The sequence below is a fragment of the Oryctolagus cuniculus genome, chromosome 12 (genome assembly GCF_964237555.1).
Source record: "Oryctolagus cuniculus chromosome 12, mOryCun1.1, whole genome shotgun sequence".
In the NCBI taxonomy this organism is placed as follows: Eukaryota; Metazoa; Chordata; class Mammalia; order Lagomorpha; family Leporidae; genus Oryctolagus; species Oryctolagus cuniculus.
The window spans coordinates 110,491,478-110,511,815 of NC_091443.1; the positions used below are offsets into that span (position 1 = coordinate 110,491,478).

The following is a 20,338-nucleotide window of genomic DNA, read 5'->3' on the forward strand; positions in this document are numbered from 1 at the left end:
GCCAGATCCATCCCCTACATGGGAAGCTGCCCCAAGTTCCGCAAACCGCTCTACCCCAGGCCTCACTGTCACTGGGGTCTGGAACAGGACTGCTTGGGCAGGAACAGGACTGCCTCGCAGAACTGCGGGGAACGGTCCCAGGCATCGACCACGCCCCTGTCCACCTCCTCTGCCTTACAACCAGATGTGAGTCCAGGCAGCAGTGATGGAGGCTGAGACAAGGCCGTCCCAGAACTTGTGTGTCCCCCGATGACCTCCACTGGGCAGAGCCACTGGCCGGCTACCTCTTCTCCCAGCTGAGGACCTCGGGAAGCACCACAGGCCACGAGAACGAGGAAGCTGCCGCCCACCCGCCAGCTGCTGGAAATATGCAGCCCCCCTACTCCCGCCCCCAGTTCTGTAGGTGGACACTGGTTTGGCTTAAGCAAGACCTGTCACACACAAAACTGTGCCGGCACCTCACCAGCGCCAGAGGCAGGGGCACTGCTCCCCTCTGGCGGCTGAGACCTGGCCATGGTCCCTCTTCTAGAAGAGGGCAAGGGCAGGGGACAGAGACTCGGCGCCCCTCACACCCTCAGCATACTTGTTGCTTTCACACATGAAGTGAGGCTGTAGGTGTGAGGCGGGGGGGGGGGGGGGAGGGATCACTGATGAGGGGCTCAGGGCTTGTGCCCCACCCAGAACACTCCTGTGGAAATCCTGGCCACCCAGGCAAAGTAATAAGAGGAGGAGCCTCTAGGAGGTGTCCCGCAGAGCCCCAGTGAGTGGATCCCTCATCAGGGGCCCCACATGACGGTGAAGTCGCTGCCTGGGATACCCACATCCCATAGCAGAGTCCCTGGGTTCAAATCCCAGCTCTGCTCCCCATTCCTGCGAATATGCACCCTTGGAAGGCAGCAGGTGATGGCTCGAGTGGTGGGTCCCTAGCTCTCCTGCTGAGTGGGGTGTCCAGCTCCTGGCTTCAGTCTGGCCCAGCCCTGGTTGTTGTGGGCATGTGGGGAGTGAGTGAACCAGTGGATGGAAGATCTGTCTCTCTAAATGAAATAAATAAAGATGTTAAAAAAAAAAAAAAAAGAAGGACCCCAGAGAAACCCTCACCCCTTCCACCAGGTGAGGTTGCAGCAGGAAGTTGCCACCCACCAGGAAGCAGGGCCTCGCAGACACCCACGCTGCCCGCACTTGATCTTGGACTTCCCACCCCCAGAACCCTGACAGCTACATTTCTGTCATCTGCAGTACATGGGACTTTGTTGAAGCATCGCAAAAGCACGGAGCCACTGAGCCCTGCTGGAGGCCCACTTCCTGCCAGGGCCTGCTCCTGCCACTCAGAGACAGATGGGCCCTGGGGACCAACGACCCTGCAGCCTGGGGCCCCTGCACACCCCAAGTTCAAGTCCCCTTCCCCAACCCCATGAGGCTCTAACCTGAAACCTCCATTTTTCACCTTCCCAGGGAAGTCGGCGTGCCGGCCTCTGGCTGGACATTGTCCACGTGTGCCCAGCGATCTCTGCATCCCCCAAAGCCAGGGCGTCTTGGGAGAGGAGAGGTCCCCAGAGGAGCAGCTTGGGTGGCAGCCAGCACATGTGAGTGGGGCCGGAAACCAGCGGGAGGGCATGCAGCTGGACTGAGACCAGCACTGCAGAGAGGGGAGCGTCGCCCAGACAGGAGGGGCAGCAGCCGCGTGACCCGCCCTGGGGTGTGTGCAGAGGGGCCGAGGGAAGGGCCTGGCACACTTAGTCACAGGCCTGTTCAGCTGGGGGGGGGGGGGGGAGGCTCACGAATGGGGCCGCCTGTGTCCTGCAAAGCAGACCGAGAGTGCTCGCTGGGCACAAGCAGAGCGTGAGTGTGCGTGGTGGGGAAGACACTGCCCGAGGCAAGCTCGCCGCCCGGGTACACCAGCACCGGTCTGTGACGACCTGGAGGGAAAGGCAGAATTGGCTGGTGTGGCTGAGCAGCAAAGGGGACGGGAGGCGGGGCTCGCGGCTGCCTCCCCGCTCGGGGGCCTGGCGCAAGCTTTACGGCTCAGGTGGGAAAAACCTATTGGCAGAGGCACTGGCGAGGCAGGGGCAGGTGGAGGGAGGGCAGGAGGCCATGTGACGGTTAGGGAGATGGGCTGCCTGGCACGGGGCCCCTCCCTTCTTAAAGGTTCGAGCACCCAGGTTCTGCCCAACTCTGGTCCCTAGTCCCCCAAGTGCGCATGCCCAGGTTGTGTGCCCTGCAGTCTGGGACTCTGTGTTCCCCGTGCACCTGCACCACTGAGTCTGACTCGGCTCCCCTAAGAATACAGGCCCTTTGCAAATATGACCCAGGTGGGGTCGGCCCAGTGGTTAAGCCTCCTGCTGAGACAGCCGCATCCCACTGAGAGTTCCTGCATGGATTCCCGGCTCCAGCTTCCTGCTGCTGCAGACCCGGGAGGCAGTGGTGACGCCTCAAGTAGTTGGGCCCCTGCCACCACGCGGGAGACCTGGGTGGAGTTGCTGGCTCCTGGCTTTGGCCTGGCCCAGCCCCGGTTGCGGAGGGCATTTGAGGAGTGAACCAGCCGGTATACTCTCCCTCCCTTGTCTCTCAAATAAACAAATATGTAAAATAAAAATATGATGACACCCCTTGTTAAAGCACAAGATGGAGGACATCTCAGGACAGGAGGAGGGAAACAGGAAACAAAACAAGAGAGGTTGGGTTTGGGCGGCAGGGAAACCTGGCGAAGGGGGCAGTCGCCTGCCGGGAGCGAGCAGACCGCAGCAGGAGGAAAACCCGGGGCGACATCGGGCTGCCTGTCTCGTCAGAGCGGAGGCAGCGCAGCTGCTCTGTTTCCCCGACTCAGGCAGACTGGACTGTCTTGCTTTTAGGAAAAGCTGGTCCCCACCAGGATCAGTCCGCTGGCTTGCACTTCCGGTTGGGCTGTGTGTCACTTAAATGTGAGTGCTCTCATTCTGGTCTGGTCTAGCCGTTGGGGCCGAATGCAGGAGCTCTGCCTAAAACAAAAGCCTCCCACCTTCACGCGGAGGTTGCAGAACTTAAAGCCCAGGAAGGGAGGCAAGAGGAGTCAGGAAGGCCGTGGGGGCAGTGATGGCAGAGCTGGTGCAACCTGTGCACCAGAGAGGCCTTGGCCTCGACCTTGGCCTTCAGGTGATGCCGGGGAAGGCGAGTGCAGGGGCCAGGGCAGCAGCCAGGGGCTCTTCCAGACCTAAGGGGCGGCGTCCCTAGCCCACGGAGGAGACAGTGAATTTCCCCTACCCTCTGCCTGCAAAACAGAGGTGGGCAGGCCACCCTCACATACAGCACGTCCTGCTGGGTCACCCCAGGCCACCCCCACACAGAGCACATCCTATGGGTCACCCCAGGCCACCCCCACACACATCTTGTCCTGCTGGTCACCCCAGGCCACCCCCACACACAGCATGTCCTGCTGGTCACCCCAGGCCACCCCCACACACAGCATGTCCTGCTGGTCACCCCAGGCCACCCCCACACACAGCACGTCCTGCTGGGTCACCCCAGGCCACCCCCACACACAGCACGTCCTGCTGGTCACCCCAGGCCACCCCCACACACAGCACGTCCTGCTGGGTCACCCCAGGCCACCCACGCACACAGCACGTCCTGCTGGTCACCCCAGGCCACCCCCACACACAGCACGTCCTGCTGGGTCACCCCAGGCCACCCCCACACACAGCACGTCCTGCTGGGTCACCCCAGGCCACCCCCACACACAGCATGTCCTGCTGGGTCACCCCAGGCCACCCCCACACACAGCACGTCCTGCTGGTCACCCCAGGCCACCCCCACACACAGCACGTCCTGCTGGTCACCCCAGGCCACCCCCACATACAGCATGTCCTGCTGGGTCACCCCAGGCCACCCCCACACACAGCACGTCCTGCTGGTCACCCCAGGCCACCCCCACACACAGCATGTCCTGCTGGGTCACCCTCAGGCCACCCCACATACAGCATGTTCTGCTGGGTCATCCCAGGCCACCCCCACACACAGCACGTCCTGTTGGGTCACCCCAGGCCACCCCCACACACAGCACGTCCTGCTGGTCACCCCAGGCCACCCCCACACACAGCACGTCCTGCTGGGTCACCCCCAGGCCACCCCCACACACAGCGCATCCTGCTGGGTCACCCCCAGGCACATCACCTGTGCCTCCGTCCACACACACTGATGAGAATGAGAGAGCTGTGGGTGTGCCGTGTGAGTACTGCGCTGGCCATGGCTGCCCTCCAAGGGACTGAATGGCTCTGGTGTTTGGGAAACACCTTAATGGGAGGCCCAGGGCTGCTCTGGACAGGAGGGGATGGGACAAAGCTGAACCGCACTGCACACTAAACCAGGACTCTGGGGATCCTCCCGGGAGGGAGGCTTAGCAAAGGGGCCCCCAGCAAGCGGGACAGTTGGGGACGAAGGAGAAAGGTGAGGATGCAAGCTCCCCACCACCCCTCCCTGCGCAGACACCCGCTGGGGTCAGCTCCGGTTTTCACACAGCACCAGCGTCACTTCGCTTGAGGCCCGTGGAAAGATGACCTGGGAAGGGTGGACGCCGAGGCACCTGCGCTGGGATTTCAGCTCTTCCCCTCGAAGCTCTGCACGCTTTATCACGAACCAGCATTCTGAGAAGCAGCCCGGGGACGATGGGATGGCCGTGAGGCCACCAGCGAGGTTCCGCTTTACTCCCGAGGTGCGGTCTGGTGCGGTCTGCGGGGCCACCCTCACTGCACGGCCTCGCCGAGGCGCTGGGGACCTGCTGATGAGCTCTGCAGCCTGGCTGGACTTTGCAGGGATGTGACCCAGTGCCAGGTCCTACTCCAGCCTCGGTCACATCCGGGTCCCAGCTGAAGTCAGATGCAGGACATTCTACGGCCATCCTTGAGCTGACGATGGCCGCCCTGCTCCTGTGAAATGACGGGGCAGAAGTTTTTCATGTCCTTTTGAGCAAAGTAAGTATTTCAACCTGGCGTTACCTCCGTTTGTTTATTTTTTTAATTATGTATTTATTTCATTTGAGGGGCAAAAAGATGGAGGGGGGTCATACCACAGTGATCTCCCTTCTCTTGGTTCACTCCTCAATTGCCCACAACAGCCAGAGCTGGGCCAGGCTGAAGCCGGGAGCCAGGAACTGCATCCGGGTCTCCCACATGGTTAGGAGAGGCCACTTGAGCCATCACCAGCTGCTTCCCAGGGTCTGCATAGCCGGAAGCAGAGTCAGCAGCCAGGACTCAAACCCAGGCACTCCCAGATGGGCTGTGAGTGTCCCAAATGGTGTCCTAACCTCTGTGCCAAACACTCGCCCCTGCTTGGCTTTCTTTAAATGTTTCTCTAGACCTTAAAATCCTCAGTCTGCCCTGAAGCCGCACGCTGGAAACGGCGGAAACACCACACCGCGTCCCACAAGTACACTCAATTATTATTTGTCAATGAAAACATAAAAGGGAACATCGCAGCCAAGTCTCCCGAGATAAAAAGCAAGAGAACCGCAGAGCCCCTCCGAGGCTAGTGCCCGCCTTTCCCACGCCTCTGGCTGCTCCCGCGCCTGCTGTGTGCACAGCTCCACGGAGCCCAGCCGGGAGGGCCAGGGTCGCTCTGTGCCCTGGAGCACACGTCTTGACCTCCCAGCTCAGCTCCCAGCACCCACATTTCTGGCGTCCTCGGCGGGGTCGGGGGGCGCCCGATGGGGCAGGCACATGTCGCTGTGGGAACCAGCGGCCTCTCCGTTCTGCACTGACCTCCGTGTGCAGCCAATGCCCTTCCCGCCTCAGCTGCGGACGCCTCTGGCTCCTGGCTCCCATGCCCCTGCCTGCTCCCCACAACCACCACCTGCTGTCTTCTCTGTCCACACCTGCACTGCTCAAGCTGTTGCCTGCACTGCTGGCCTGCACAGTGTCTGCCTCCTACAGGCCAGAGCAGGAGCGGGGGTGGGGGGACCTGCACCACACAGACCCCACGGTGCCATGGCGTCTTGGTGGGCGACCACTCGGGGCAGGAGCCCGGCAGGTCATCCTCTGGGCATCTCCTCCTAGTGCAGGTGCCCAGTCCCCACCTCCCACGTGTCGCCCTTCGCAGCCCCGTGTGCCCCGCGGTCAGCCTCCAACCTCTGCCCAGGGTCCAGTGCTGCCCCGGAGTTGTCCTCCACCCACAGGAGCAGCTTCTGTCGCCCCGACCTGCAGCCCACGGTGCTTCCAGAACCATCTGGCCCACCTGTGCTTCGGAAAGGGCATGCCCTCGGCCCAGAGTGAGGGCAGGAAAAGACCCAGAACCCATGTGTCTGCGGCGGGGGACTTCCCAGGAGGAAACAGACCAGACCCGAGTTTCAGGAAACCCCTGTTGGAAAAGCTGACAGGAAGTCCTGGCGCAGGCAGGGTGGAGGGGGAGGGGGAGCAGGTCCGGAGCAGAGCCGCAGCCTCGGCCACAGTCAACAACTGGACCTCTGCCCCCCTGCCTGTGCAGGCTCCACTGCCCTCAGGTGCACACGGGGTTTGCTCACCAGAGACAGGCCGCCCAGCAGCGAGGATGTGGGACCCTGTGGCCTCTGAACCAGGGCCCTTCCTGCTCTGGGAACACACGTGCACATATGTGAGGGGCATCCACACGTGTGTACAACCATATGTGTCAGGCCCCCAGTGCCTGTCTGGAGACGAAGAGTGAGAGAGAGAAGCAGGTTGGGGGTGAGGAGGGAAGGACTGCAGGGAGGAGGAGGTGGCTGTGACGGGTTCCATGCCAGACACACTAAATTCGAGGTGCCTATGGGACAGACCACTGAGGATGTGTCCAGAGTGGCATCCAAGGCTGTGGGTGTGGACAGCCATGCTGCCAGAAAAGCCCTCCCTGAAGGAAGCCACCGCTGAGCCGAGCCCCCAAGAATAACCTGGAGAGAGCCTGGCAGGAGAGAAGGGGACAGGGCACTGGGCACACAGAGCCCACAGCCCAGGGGGGCTGGCTCACAGCAGGAGAGTCTGGCCACTCCTTGGAAGGCCGGCGAAATGGGGAACACTGGAACATGTGGCTCGGCCGCCTCTCTGCGCGTCGCTGTGAGTCCCCATGGCGGGGCGAGGGGTGTGGCAGGTGCACAAGGGCCCGGCCAGGAAGCTAACAACAGTGGAGGCGTGTTCTTGTCACCCCAGAGCAGCAAGGGAGTAGACACTGGGGATGACAGCTCAAGCCGCTGCAGGAACGCGTTTCCTTGGAAACCTCACAAACGGAAACCAAGAGCCTCTAAGCCTGTCAGAGTGAAGCACTCTCTGAGATGACCCAGGCTCAGGGTCACCAAGTGAGCGGATGCGAATTCCACAGGGGAGGTGTTTTACTCGGGCAAAACCGCCTCGATTCAATAGCTCTCTGAATTAAGTTTTCTAAAGTTTTGGATTTCAACTACTCATTTGCTGTCTCCAGAGGATTTGCAAACCGCTCGCCGGGTACTTAGAGAATGTGACACGTCTCTGCCAGGAAGCTCTCGCGGGACCTTAGCGGGAACCAGAGGGGGTGGCGAGCAGTCTGCAGTGTCCCCCTCCAGGCGACAGCCCACCCCCCGAGGAGGCCTCACAGACCGTGCTGGGCAGCCGAGGGTGGTGCAGCGCCTTGGCCAGGCGCTCAGCAGCGGCTGCCCCTGCAGGACGCAGCCTTCCGAGCTGTAGATCTGAAGAAGCTGAGGGGCGGCCAGAGCTGCACGGAGCAGATGAGCAGCCGAGCTCTGACTGGTTGATCCTCCGCCTGTGGCGCCAGCATCCCATATGGGCACCGGGTTCTAGTCCCGGTTGCTCCTCTTCCATTCCAGCTCTCTGCTGTGGCCCGGGAGTGCAGTGGAGGATGGCCCAGGTGCTTGGGCCCTGCACCCCATGGGAGACCAGGAGGAAGCACCTGGCTCCCGGCATTGGATCAGCGCAGCACCGGCCATGGCAGCCATTTGGGGAGTGAACCAGCGGAGGGAAAACCTTTCTCTCTCTCTCTCTCTGTCTATGACTCTGTCAAAAAAAAAAAAAAAAACAAAAAACACACTCAGAACTTCAGCTGCATCTCAAACTTCCTAAGGCCAAGTCTGTGCTTTAACAAGAGCCCCCTGGAAAGTGCTAGAAGCAGACCCCCAGGGCTCCTCTAGCCTCTCCCCAGGTGCCTAGGAGTCGGCCCTGGGGTCTCCTCCACACCGCGCCCTTGGGTTCCTGCATCTGCACACGGCGACGGGCTGGAATGGGAACATGGAGTTCAGCCTAGCTTGCCTCCCCCTTCCCTGCGTGTCTCCCTGGAGCACTTCCCGAGTGGCTCGCAGGAGACGACGCCTCTGCGTGTGCAGCGTCAGACGGATAACATGAGAAAATCTCAGAGGCTGAACACGGGCTGCCCCAGCACATGCTGGTCACACCGGTGGCAGACCGCGGGGGCAGCGACCACAGCAGCTCCAGGGAGGTCTCTGCTGCAGAGGGGACCCGAAACAGCTGCGGCCACAGTGGCGTTCCTTACTCGGCTGTGTGACGCGATCCTCCACCACTTAGCAGCCTGAGTGTGCACCGGGCAGCTTCTCACGTCATCTCCAAGGACCGGGAATTCCACAGGGTGGTCCTGGCTCGGGGGCTCAAGGGGTTGCCAGCCGTCAGCAGGCTGCATTCTCACCTCGAAGGCCTCTCCGTGGGCTGCTGGCGCCACGGGGTGATGCAGACAGCTGTACGTAAATGCATAACCAGGACTGAGAGGGACACATGGCTACTGGCCGTTAAAGTCCCCAATCCCGGGCGTGGGGCTGAGGGGCGCAGGACAGGGTGCGGGAGGCAGACATCCACGTCACACACTGCTGAATGCCTCTCGTAGTCTTAGAGCTAAAGGCAGAGCTGAAAGGAGTTGCAGTCGTTGGCAGTGAATAAAGCCCCGTTCTCCACAAACATCTCGAAGGAAGGAGAAATGCTGGGGGCGGAGATGCGTGGACTGTTTTCACAAGTATCTGTCCCGAGCAGGACTTCCTGGGAGCTCGTGGTGAGAACTGGAATGGCTGGTGACCCCTGGCAGCGCGCTGTGGGAGTCCCTGCTACTGAGAGCACCGAAGACCCTGGGGACCTGTCCCCTCCTGTCGGAGGGCAGCAGCCCAGACCAGCCCCACGTGGCTGCCTGTCTGGAGCCTGGCTATAGGCTTTCTGGTCTGAGCTTCAGAAATGCCCTGAATGCAAGCACTTCCGCTCCCTGGGCACGCAACCCCCACGTGCCCCAAATGAGAGGTCCCAACTCCTTTAGCACAGGCAGCAGTCAGGAGGAGTCAGGCCCAGGTTGCAGCTTCAGGCCTCAGAAGGAGAGCAGGTGAGCGCCTTAGTCTTGGCCCAAGGAACGCATATAGGTGCATACCGCTGGAGCTCAAGTGGGGGGGGGCCCTCTGGAGCCGGACCCCTCTCCAGGCAGCCTCTGTGTTGACGGCTGGACCTGGAGAGGTCCTGGCTAGCCCCAGGCAACCTCCCGGTCTGGCCCGAATCCTCCTTTCTAGGCGTGGCAGCTGGGGGCACCCTCAGACACGGATGTGGGGCTGCTCGGAGAGAAGCAAAGGAGGTGGCAGGGCCTTGGAGGTCCGACTCCTGCATCAGAGCCCCAGGAGAACAGAGGAGTTAGCCTGCAAGGACCCTCAGGTTGAGAGGGCCCAGCCTGGGGATTGCCCACGGGTGCCACAGTCGGGCAGAGGCAGAAGGGCCCTGCCCTGGGGCCAGGGTCTCAGCATCGCTGAGCTGGGTCCTAGGGACAGGGCCGGTCTGTGCCCAGTCTCTGCTGCTGCCCAGGAGACACGCCCACAGACAAGGGGTCACTTTACATCTGCCAGTGTTTGAAATGCTGAGCTTGTATTTTATGTGAATTATTAAAGCTTCGTTCTAGGGATTTTTTGCTGCTGAAGTTTTACAAAAGAACTGACACAGGAAAGTGAGACTTGATGCCGCACCACAGAGTGTTTGCAGCCCTGCTAGAGAGGGCCCCGCGCGTCACACACACACAGAACGACCCAGTCACAGGGCACCCAACTCCAGGGCCAGGGATGCTGGTGGTCAGCTGCAGCCTGTGTCCTCCGCACAGAAAGCACCAGCCGCTGAATGCCACTGAGGCCTCTGCCAGCGTCGGACAGCCCAGGACAGCCAGGACAGCCCAGGACAGCCAGGACAGCCCGGACAGCCCAGGACAGCCCAGGAGAGCCAGAACAGCCCAGGACAGCCCAGGACAGCCTAGACAGCCAGGAGAGCCAGGACAGCCTAGGACAGCCCAGGAAGCCCAGGAAGCCCAGGATAGCCTAGGACAGCCCAGGACAGCCTAGGACAGCCCAGGATAGCCCAGGACAGCCCAGGAGAGCCAGGACAGGCCAGGACAGCCCAGGAGAGCCAGGACAGCCTAGGACAGCCCAGGACAGCCCAGGACAGCCTAAGACAGCCAGGACAGCCCAGGACAGCCTAGGACACCCAGGACAGCCCAGGACAGCCAGGACAGTCAAGACAGCCAAAGACAGCCCAGACAGCCAGGACAGCACAGGACAGCCCAGAACAGCCCAGGATAGCCCAGGACAGCCCAGGAGAGCCAGGACAGGCCAGGACAGCCCAGGAGAGCCAGAACAGCCCAGGACAGCCCAGGATAGCCTAGGACAGCCAGGACAGCCAGGACAGCCAGGACAGCCTAGGACAGCCCAGGAAGCCCAGGATAGCCTAGGACAGCCAGGACAGCCAGGACAGCCTAGGACAGCCCAGGACACCCTACGACAGCCCAGGACAGCCCGGGACAGCCAGGACAGCACAGGACAGCACAGGACAGCCCAGACAGCCCAGACAGCCAGGACAGACAGGACAGCCAGGACACCCAGGACAGCCCAGACAGCCCAAGACAGCCTGGAGCCAGGACAGGCAGGACAGCCCAGGACACCCAGGGCAGCCCGGACAGCCCAAGACAGCCCAGACAGCCTAGGACAGCCTAGAACAGCCAGGACAGCCTAGGACAGCCTAGAACAGCCAGGACAGCCCAGACAGCCCGGACAGCCAGGACAGCCCAAGACAGCCAGGACAGCCAGGACAGCCCAGGACAGCCCAGACAGCCCAGGACAGCCCAGGACAGCCAGGACAGCCAGGACAGCCCAAGCCGCCGGAGCAGCAGGTAAGAAGACAGACAAGCTCACTGACTTGTCCCGTCTTCCTCAGAGGGTGAGAAGGCGGTCTCTTTCCACACCGCGGCCTTGCAGCCACTCCCCGCAGCTCTGCTGTTGGGGAAAGTTCTAGAACAGTAACACTCACTTTACCACGAAAGTCACACAGGGACAGGCGCAGGCGTGAAGTGGACACACAGAGCACTCTGCCATTCTGGCTGGCTCTAGACCTGGCTCTGGGAGGTGGTGAGAGTTCACCGCGGGTGCCGCCACGTCCGCCGTGAGCCTAAAACAGGGTGAACAGGGTGTGGTGTGTTCTGCACTGGTGGAGATGTGTCCAAGGCAGCTCCCCAGCGTCAAGACTGTGATGATAATTATTATAACTAAAACTTGCTCCTGATTGAAATTAATTTCTTAAATTCTCTAAGGATTACAATCACTTTTCAAGAGTTTAATTTGGGACTGTCATTGGTAGAATGCATATTGTGCAAAAATCTTGATTATAACACTGTAATCAAGTAATTTTCTAACAAGGAAGACAAGGAAAATACACTTAACTAGAAGATATCTGACATGTGTGTGTATTTAGATTTTACTACTTAACAAAACTACCAGCCTTTCATCTGAATATCCAAACACGCAAAAAAAAAATTAAATTCTGTCATCTTTTCCTTTCACCAGCTTTCATTCATATAAAAACCATAGTGTTTTGTACTTTTTAAACATTTTTGATCTCAAGAAGGAATATTTTTCAACATAAAAGGTTAGAGCCTTTTTAAAGGTTTACTTTATGTATTTGAAAGAGCGACAGAGAAAGAGGGAGAGACAGAGAGTGAGCCAGACAGAGACAGAGAGAGGTCTTCTATACACTGGTTCACTCCCCAGATGGCCACAATGGCTAAGGCTAGGCCATGCTGAAGCCAGGAACCAGGCCCTCTGTCTGAGTCTCCCATGTGGCTGGCCAGGGCCCAAGCACTTGGGCCACCTTCTGCTTCCCCAGGCGTATTAGCGGGGAGCTGGACTGGGAGCAGAGCAGCTGGGACTCAGACATGCACTCCGTGTGGGACGCCAGTGCGGCAAGCGGTGGCTTAAACCATTGCACCACACTGCTGGCCCCGGGACATTTTTATTGCTAGACTATTGGCTTGGTTTTGTGATGTTGGATACTTATACGGATGCTCCGTGGCCCTCCCTGGTTGTAGAGGCTTCCTGGGACCACTGGGCTGGGCCAGGCGGAGCTGACCGAGGTTAGGGAGCTTACTCCACGTGTAATTCACTTGGGAGAGCTTTAGATGCTTGGGGACAACAATCTGGACACACACTGCAGGGGGAGGCCTGGTTCGTAGGGACAGTATCCGCAGGCAGGCGGCCGGTCAGTTGTTCTTCAGCGGGGGGAGATGGCTGGCCGGCCGTGGACTGTGTAGGAGGGACCAGCCCCGCTATGGTCCTCTGTCAGTGCACCTCCTCTAGTCCTGCAGGGGTAGGGAGAGTACCCCAGAGAGGAGCTGTAGGAATGTCACCATCCCAGAGTAGTCACGCCTCCAGTTCTGCTGTGGAGCCCAGGCGTGGGCTACAGGCAGGAAGAGGAGGAGTTACAGGTGACACAAGCACCTCCCATGGACTGGAAAGATGGAAGCCTCCCCAGAGCTGCGGACTGTGAGCCCTCAGGGAGAGGCATTGTGGTGTTTCCTCTCTGTGTGTGTGCGCGTGCGCATGCGTGTGCGTGTGTACACCATAAACACACCTCTGCACTCAGTGCCCTCATCCATGGCCCGTAGCTGAAGCTGTCATTTCCAGGAGTGGGGTCGCTAGGTCAAAGGGCATCCATATTTTTAATTGTAATGTTCTTCTCCAGATTTGTTTCCAGAAAGGATGTGTAGCTGACACCTCTGCCGGTAACGACGGACGGCACACACTGCCCTCGTGACACGGGCGGGGAAGCTGTTTGCCTGTGTTCCCCCAGTGCCCTGGAGTTCTGAGTTGGAGCACATTTGGGTTGCTCCCGGTTTGCAGCTGTTAGGAATAGTGCTGCGTGGACATCGCCGTCCGTGTTCTTCCGTGAATGTAGGTCTGTTGGATATCTGTCCAAGGGGGTCATCTCTAGGTCACAGCAGACACGCACGCTCAGCTTTCCTGAGTATCATCAGGCCTGACTGAAGTCGTGACATGATCAGTCCCCTGGTGACACAAGAGGCTTCTGTGCACTCTGTGCCCGCGCCAAGAATGACGTCATCTGACTTCTTCATCCCAGCCTCGCTGGTGGATACGCGTTAGCAGTGCACTGTGGCCTGTGTTGCTGGAATCTTTACTGTCTTATTTTTTACATGTTAAGCCGTCAAGATGACTGGAATTTCGTCTTTGTGCATGGACAGAGGCGCCCCGTGATTCTACCAAACAGCAGGTGCGCTGGAGGAAATGACGGACATGAGAGTGGGCACTCGCCGGCTGCGCTGAGTCACTGGGACGAGACACCCGCGTCAGGCTAGCTCCACAGGGAAGAGGCGTCTGTTCCGCGCACTGCCTCTGGGCAGTGGGGAGGGCTGGGCTGCATCACGTCAAGGCAGGAGAGTGTGTGGGAGGAAGGGAGCGCCCGGCCCAGCAGGCCACTGGGGAGAGGCTGGGGCCCAAAACCCCTCTCGCGGGCAGCGCCCCCAACTCACCCAATAGAAATCTGATCAGCTAAGCTCAGAGACGTTCAGGCGGAGAAATCCCATTACCGAGTTAAAATGCTGGGGCAGACAGCGGTGTTCTGGTGTGGAAAGATGTCCACAATGTGTTTTCTTAGTTAAAAAAGAATTGTAGAAGAACAATGTGGGGAGCAACTGGGAGCAACTCGGACTAGACTAAGTTACTGGAATTAAGACTTATTCTATGCATCTGCTCTCCCACAATATGGCGCTGGGAGAGAAGTAAACAGCTTCTGCACAGCTGCCTCCAGTTCAACCAATAAACTGTAGGACCTGCTCCTGATTGGAGGAGAGCAGTGTACTCGGCGTGTGGGTAGCAGAGTTGGGATTGGTGGAAGAGAACTATAAAGGAGGAGAGAGACAACATGCACCAGGAACATCTATCTGAAGGAACACCCGTGCAGCCCCCGAGAGAGCCGGCCGGCGGTGTGCCGCTCCCCCGCGGAAGTGGGGAAGGTGGCAGGGGGAACCGCCCTTCCACGGAGGTGGAAGGGTCAGTAGCCAACCCGGGAAGAACCAGCAGCAAACCCGGGGAGGGCCGAGCAGACGAAAGAACAGCGCAGGGTCCTGTGTCGTTCCTCCACGAAGACGGGGAGCGACAAACAAGTTGTTTCTGCCTCTGTTGATGTTTTTAAAACATGGCTGTTTTTATCCCATGTGTGGGAAGCCCACAAGGCACCGAGGAAACGGTTCTTGTGGGGAGCTCTGCAGAACGGGGAGGGACCGGGCGGGTGGGGGCGGGGTGCATTTGCTTTCACTTAACCTTCTGCGTATTTGACATTTCTTTTTAAGATTTTTAGTTATTTAATTGAGAGGTAGAGCTACAGACAGGACAGTCTTCCATCTGCTGGCTCGCTCCCCAAACGGCCGCAGTGGCTGGAGCTGTGCCGATCAGGAGCCAGGAGCTTCTTTCCAGGTCTCCTTTGTGGGTTCAGAGACCCAAGCGCTTGAGCCATCTTCTGCTCTCCCAGGCCACAGCAGAGAGCTGGATCAGAAGAGGAACAGCTGGGACTAGAACGGGCGCCCATATGCCATGCCAGTGCTGCAGGCAGGGGATCAACCTACTGCGCCACAGCGCCAGCCCATATTTGACATTTCTACAATGAGCGTGAATTATTCGTGTGATAAATCATTTTAACTCCCTGAAATTTTTAAAAACAGATTCGAGTTTACTGTAAGAGTTCATTTAGAGAAAGGCTTCCACTGCTAGACAGCTTACAAAGTCTTCATGCAACCCAAGCCTGCTGTTGAAGCTGCCAGGAGAAATCCGGAGAGACGCTGAGGTGGGGAGAGAAAGCGCCTAAGGCGCGGGCTAGCAGCCCCTCGCAGGCTCTGCCGTGCTCCGGCAGGCTGGGGCTGCTCCAGGAACAGCACAGGTCACTCCGTTTGTCACCTGCCGCCTCCCAGTGTCTGCGTCACGCGTCACACGGAGCTGGAGGCAGGCTTCAGAGCCAGGGGTGGAGCCCGGGGAATATGACCCAGGGACCCCTCCCGCTCATAGAGGAAGCCAGTTTTGTATCAATTACCAAGCTCATTTTATTAGTCCTGACTGCGGTGTGTGCATCTGGTCCTTGCATTGTCCCTCGAGTTTGTTACAGATTCCTGGTTCCCTCGTTAATTAATGAGTTCAAGTATTTGGGGAAATAGAGGTACAAATATCATGCATCAACTGAAATTAAAGAAAAATGGTCTTTCATGCATGCTGAGCTTACGTTTGTGTGGGAGGCATGACTTTTCTCTTTAAAAACATTCTCTTTTGGGATGAGCACTTGGCTAGCAGCTAAGATGCTTATGAGGGCACCTGCATCCCACTCTGGAACGCTGTGTTTGAGTTCCTGTTTCCAGCTCCCGAGTCCAGCTTCCTGCCCACACAGACCCTCGGAAGCAACCCTGATGGCTGGAGTCCGTAGGTACTGGACTGGGTTCTTGGCTCCTGGCTTCAGCCCTGGCATGGGGGGAGTGAGCCAGAAGATGGAAGATCACTTCTCTGTGTGTCTCCTCTGACTCTGTCTCTCCGTATTTCAGGGAGACAAGTTTTCAATTATCTTCCGGCAAAGTGGAGACGACAAAAGCCAGATGAAGAAGGGATTTGCCTGTTGTCAATCCCCAGGCCTCAGATGGGAGCCCTGGGCTCTCACACTTGCCTCACACAGCTCGGAGATTCACACACACACGCACACACACACATGCATGTGCAGGTGTGTATGACCCCTCGGCATTAATGGGCTCCCCTTCCCCAGCTCCAAGCCCGCCCATGGTCTCTTTCCATCCCGGGGCTGGGGGCTGAGGGTTTGGGCTGCAGGAAGGCCTGGAGTGTCATGGTCGGAGTGGGGTGGGGAGTCTGGGGAGGCCCCTGCGCTCAGAGTCACAGCACACAGGAGTGGGACGGGAGGACCAGGTGCTTTCGCTTAGCAGAGGATTCCTCCTCCAACACCTCCACCACCCCCAGGTGGGCTCCGCCCCCTCTGCCCACTTTGCCCAGGACAGTGGTCACAGAGCTTGCTCCTGAAGAGTAGGACACATTTCCTAAAAGGCTGACTGCTTCAGAGCTGGGGCCCTGGAGGCAGTATCACACCCAGCACCTACTCGGCTGTTAAGGGGCAGAGTGCCAGAGGCACAGGCCGGGGTTTCCTGCAGGAAGCTGGAAAATACACAGCCCCGCGCTTCTGTGCTGCCTCCAGGCCTGGGTCCATGGCGGCAGCTGCAGCGCGCGCTCCCCCGGGGAGGTAGCAGCGTTTGTCTCCTGCACCAGGGTTCGCCGTGTGGGGAGGATGCGAGGGTGCCGGGCTGGTGGGTGCTGCAGTGGCGAAGCCGTCACTAAGCACCAGGTTCCCCGACTGGCCCGGCCTGAGCCAACGCTGGAAACCACGCGTCAGTCTCAGCCAAGCGGAATTTGCTGAGAAGCAGAGCCGTACGTCTTTAATTTGATTTCTGGAGAAAATCCGCCAATGGCTTTTTAATCTTCGGTCTTTTGGGAAATTAGCTTTTTATAACTCCAAAGAGAGGTGGTTTTTGGTGTGAATACAGAATCTATTTATGAGACTATTTTCCCAATGAAGTGTACCCATGTTACATTAAAATTACCCTCTATTGTTCTAAGCAGTGAGTGTTGCCAAAAACTAAGAAACATGTATTCCGTTGGTTTCAGCGTGAAGGCTGACTTGCTTAAAGAAGTCTGTTTACAATCAACTGCAATACCTCATTAAAGAAAGGTTCAGAATTACCTTATTAGGAGTAACTTTTTTAAAAAAGATTTATTTTATTTATTTGAAAGAGTTACAGAGGTAGAGACAGAGAGAGAGGTCTTCCATCCGCTGGTCCACTCCCCGGATGGCCGCAACGGCCAGAGCCGCACCGATCCAAAGCCAGAAGCCAGGAGCTTCTTCTAGGTCTCCCACATGGGCGTAGGGACCCAAGCACTTGGGCCATCTTCTCCTGCTATTCCAGGCCACAGCAGAGAGCTGGATCAGAAGAGGAGCAGCCAGGACTAAAATTGGCGCCGATATGGGATGCCGGCGCTACAGGCCAGGGCTTTAACCCACTGCGCCACGGCACTGGCCCAAGAGTAACTCATTTTCTAAAACAAGTAGGCACACATGGGGACAGTGTGGGTGGGGAGCGCCTGCGCCCTCTGCAGCCTGGGGACCTGCAGGCCCTGCCCCTGCCTCTGAGGGCTGCCACCTGGGATGTCAGGTGCCCAGCCAGGGCAGCGTGGCCTGGGTCTGGGAAATGCAGGAGAGAAGCAGCCTGCTGCCTGCTGCCGAATTTAAAAATAAGACAGGTGGTGGGCATTTGGGAACCCAAGGTTCAAGCCTCAGCCCCTGGGGCCCCACCCCAACCTCGCCTTTCTCCAGCCCTGGCTGTCACCTGTGAAACCTCTGCTATGAGCTTGCTGTGGGGTGGGGGCCACCATGCCTTTGTTCAACAATTATGTATCCGGTGCCAAGCCCCAGCTCAGCCGCTGTGGAGGGCAGCCCAAGCCCCCATCTTGGGGGAGCTCATTTCGCCCAGGATGAGATCGCAAGGAGCAAAGTGAGTACTGATGAAAAGCGGCAAGCCCTAGACAGGAAAGAGCTCTGGAGGCGTGGCCTGGTCAGTCAGCAGTCTGGTCGCAGGTGCTCTGACCCTGTGGCAGTGGCCGGCTGCCACACGCTGGGCGTAAGGGTGGAGGAACTGGGCCGTGTGTCTCTCGTCGTCAAGAGCAGGCTGTGGTCCACTTGTCAGTGTGGCCGCGTAGGTCCTGAGAGAGGAAGCAGAACCCGGCCACTCTGCCTCCTTCTGTGGGCACAGCCAGCCCAGACTCAAGGGGTGGAGACTCAGACTTCTCTGCTTGACAGGAGGCTTCTAAGAGACGTGGGCACAGGGAGGAGGAGGCTTATGCCTTCCTTTTAAAAAGATTTATTTATCTGAGGCTGGTGTCGTGGCATAGCTGGTGAAGCTGCGGCCTGCAGCGTTGCATCCCGCATGCACGACGGTTCACGTCCCAGCTGCCCTGCTTACGACCCAGCTCCCTGCTCATGGCCTGGGAAAGCAGCAGAGGACGGCCCAAGTGCTTGGGCCTCTGCCACCCATGTGGAAGACCTGAAAGAAGCTTCTGGCTCCTGCCTCTGGCCTGGCCCAGCCCTGGGGAGTGAACCAGCAGATGGGAGAGCTCCTTGTCTCTCCTTTCCTCTGTGTAACTCTTTCAAACAAACAGAGAAAATAGATAAATAAGGGGCTGGCACTGTGGCGCAGTGGGTTAAAGCCCTGGCCTGAAGCACCAGCATTTCATATGGGCGCTGGTTCTAGTCCCGGCTGCTCCTCTTCCGATCCAGCTCTCTGCTATGGCCTAGGAAAGCAGTAGAAGATGGCCCAAATTCTTGGGCCCCTGCACCCATGTGGGAGACCCGGAGGAAGTTCCTGGCTCCTGGTTACAGATCAGCGCAGCTCCAGCCGTTCCAGCCATCTGGGGATTGAACCAGTGGATGGAAGACCTCTCTGTCTCTACTTCTCTGTGTAACTCCATCTTTCAAATACATAAATCTTTAAAAAATAAATAAATAAAAGCTTTATTTATTTGAAAGGCAGAGTTACAGAGGGGGAGAGACAGAGAGCAAGGGAGCACTTCCATCCACTGGTTTACTCCTTGCATGGCTGCAACAACCAGGGTTGGGCCAGGCCAAACCCAGGAGCCAGGAACTCCGTGAGGGTCTTTCAAGTGTGTGATAAGAGCACAAGCACTTGGGCCATCGCCTGCTGCTTTCCCAGGTGCATGAGCAGGACGCTGGATAGGAAGTGGAGCAGCCAGGACATGAACCGGTGCTCTTATAGGTGGCAGCCTAAGCCACTGTGCCACAGTGCTGGCCATGACTTGGATCTGTTGTTTTTTCCTAATGTACCTTGGGCAAGAATGATCGAGTAATCCCTGTATTTCAGAGTGTGACGATTTGGAGATCGGGGTCTTTAGAAATATAACTAGGGTTAAACAAGGTCGTTGGGATGGCCGGCAATTCAGCAGGACTGGCAAGAGAATGAGGACAGCAGCAGGGCCCACGCAGGAGGGGCCGTCGCATGTCCATCCTCGAGAGTGGCCCTGTGTCGGGGGGGGGGGGGGGGTGGATGGTCCCTCCTGCCCTGACGCGTTTGCTCTGTGAGGCCGGGCTGCTGGCCTTCTCATCCTGTCAGCTCCCTGACCTCTCTCCAGGGGGCAGCTCGGGGAGGAGGACGTCTGGCTGCCCGAGCTGTGACCACTCTGTGCATGTGCTGGGGCCCTGTGGCTGTCTCCTTGGAGCTGTCCACAACCTCCAGTGCCCTGCATGGCCTCTGGATGTGGCTGATGCGGGCTGTGGTCCTGGCGTCAGAGAGCAGCACCGGTGAGCTGGAGCCGCAGGATGAGCGGCCCAGCCCAGCTCTCTCAAGGACCAATGGTCCCACCTGGGCTTCTGCCCCGAGCCTTCCAGCCCACACAGCAGGCAGCTGTTGACCGGCTTTCGTGGGATAGCTGGGCGCCCACAGGACTCTGCTGCCTCTGAATTTTCTGGAACCAAGTGCTTTCTCCTCTCGTTAGGCCCGAGGAGAGAGAAGCGATAGCAAAGACCATGTCTGGAGGCAGATTGGGGCAGGGTGCTTTGAGTCCCAGACGGCCCTTCTCTCTGTCCCTCCCAGGCAGTGGGACCTCCGCTGTCCACTCTGGGACACTTCACAAAATTGCCCCCAGAAACCTAACAGGAAAACAACTTTGGAAAAGCATGGGGGTTGCATCCCCGAGGGCACAGACAGGCCGTCAGCACCTGCGACCATTAAAGAGCTGTGTCCGGGGCCTGGAGTTCAGGCCGTGAGGAAGGGGTGCGGGGTGAATGCCGGCCAGAGGCCGCCCCAGGCTGCACCACCACCTGCTTTCTCAGTCCACGCTGGAGCCCAGCCTGGCTGCGCGGCCCACAGTGCAGACCCAGGCTGCCTGCTGACCACGGGTCGGGTGAGGGCGGGAGGCCCAGGGCGGCTCCCCTGACGGCCACAGGGACCGCAGCTCCCGCTGCAGCCTACAACGCGCCTGCACCTGGACCTGCAGGAGTGACGCGGTCCACGTCCT

At 58.7% G+C, this 20,338-nt stretch overlaps 1 long non-coding RNA gene across 1 annotated transcript in view; it reads left to right on the forward strand.

Moving 5' to 3' along the window:
• LOC127483761 (uncharacterized) overlaps positions 1-7,951 on the forward strand; it is a 124,915-nt gene extending 116,964 nt beyond the window's left edge. Inside the window, exons 4-5 of the long non-coding RNA XR_011381105.1 lie at positions 1,453-1,583; positions 4,458-7,951. This is a non-coding gene — a long non-coding RNA (uncharacterized lncRNA). The remainder of the gene's footprint in view (positions 1-1,452; positions 1,584-4,457) is intronic.
• The last annotated feature ends 12,387 nt before the right edge of the window (positions 7,952-20,338 follow it).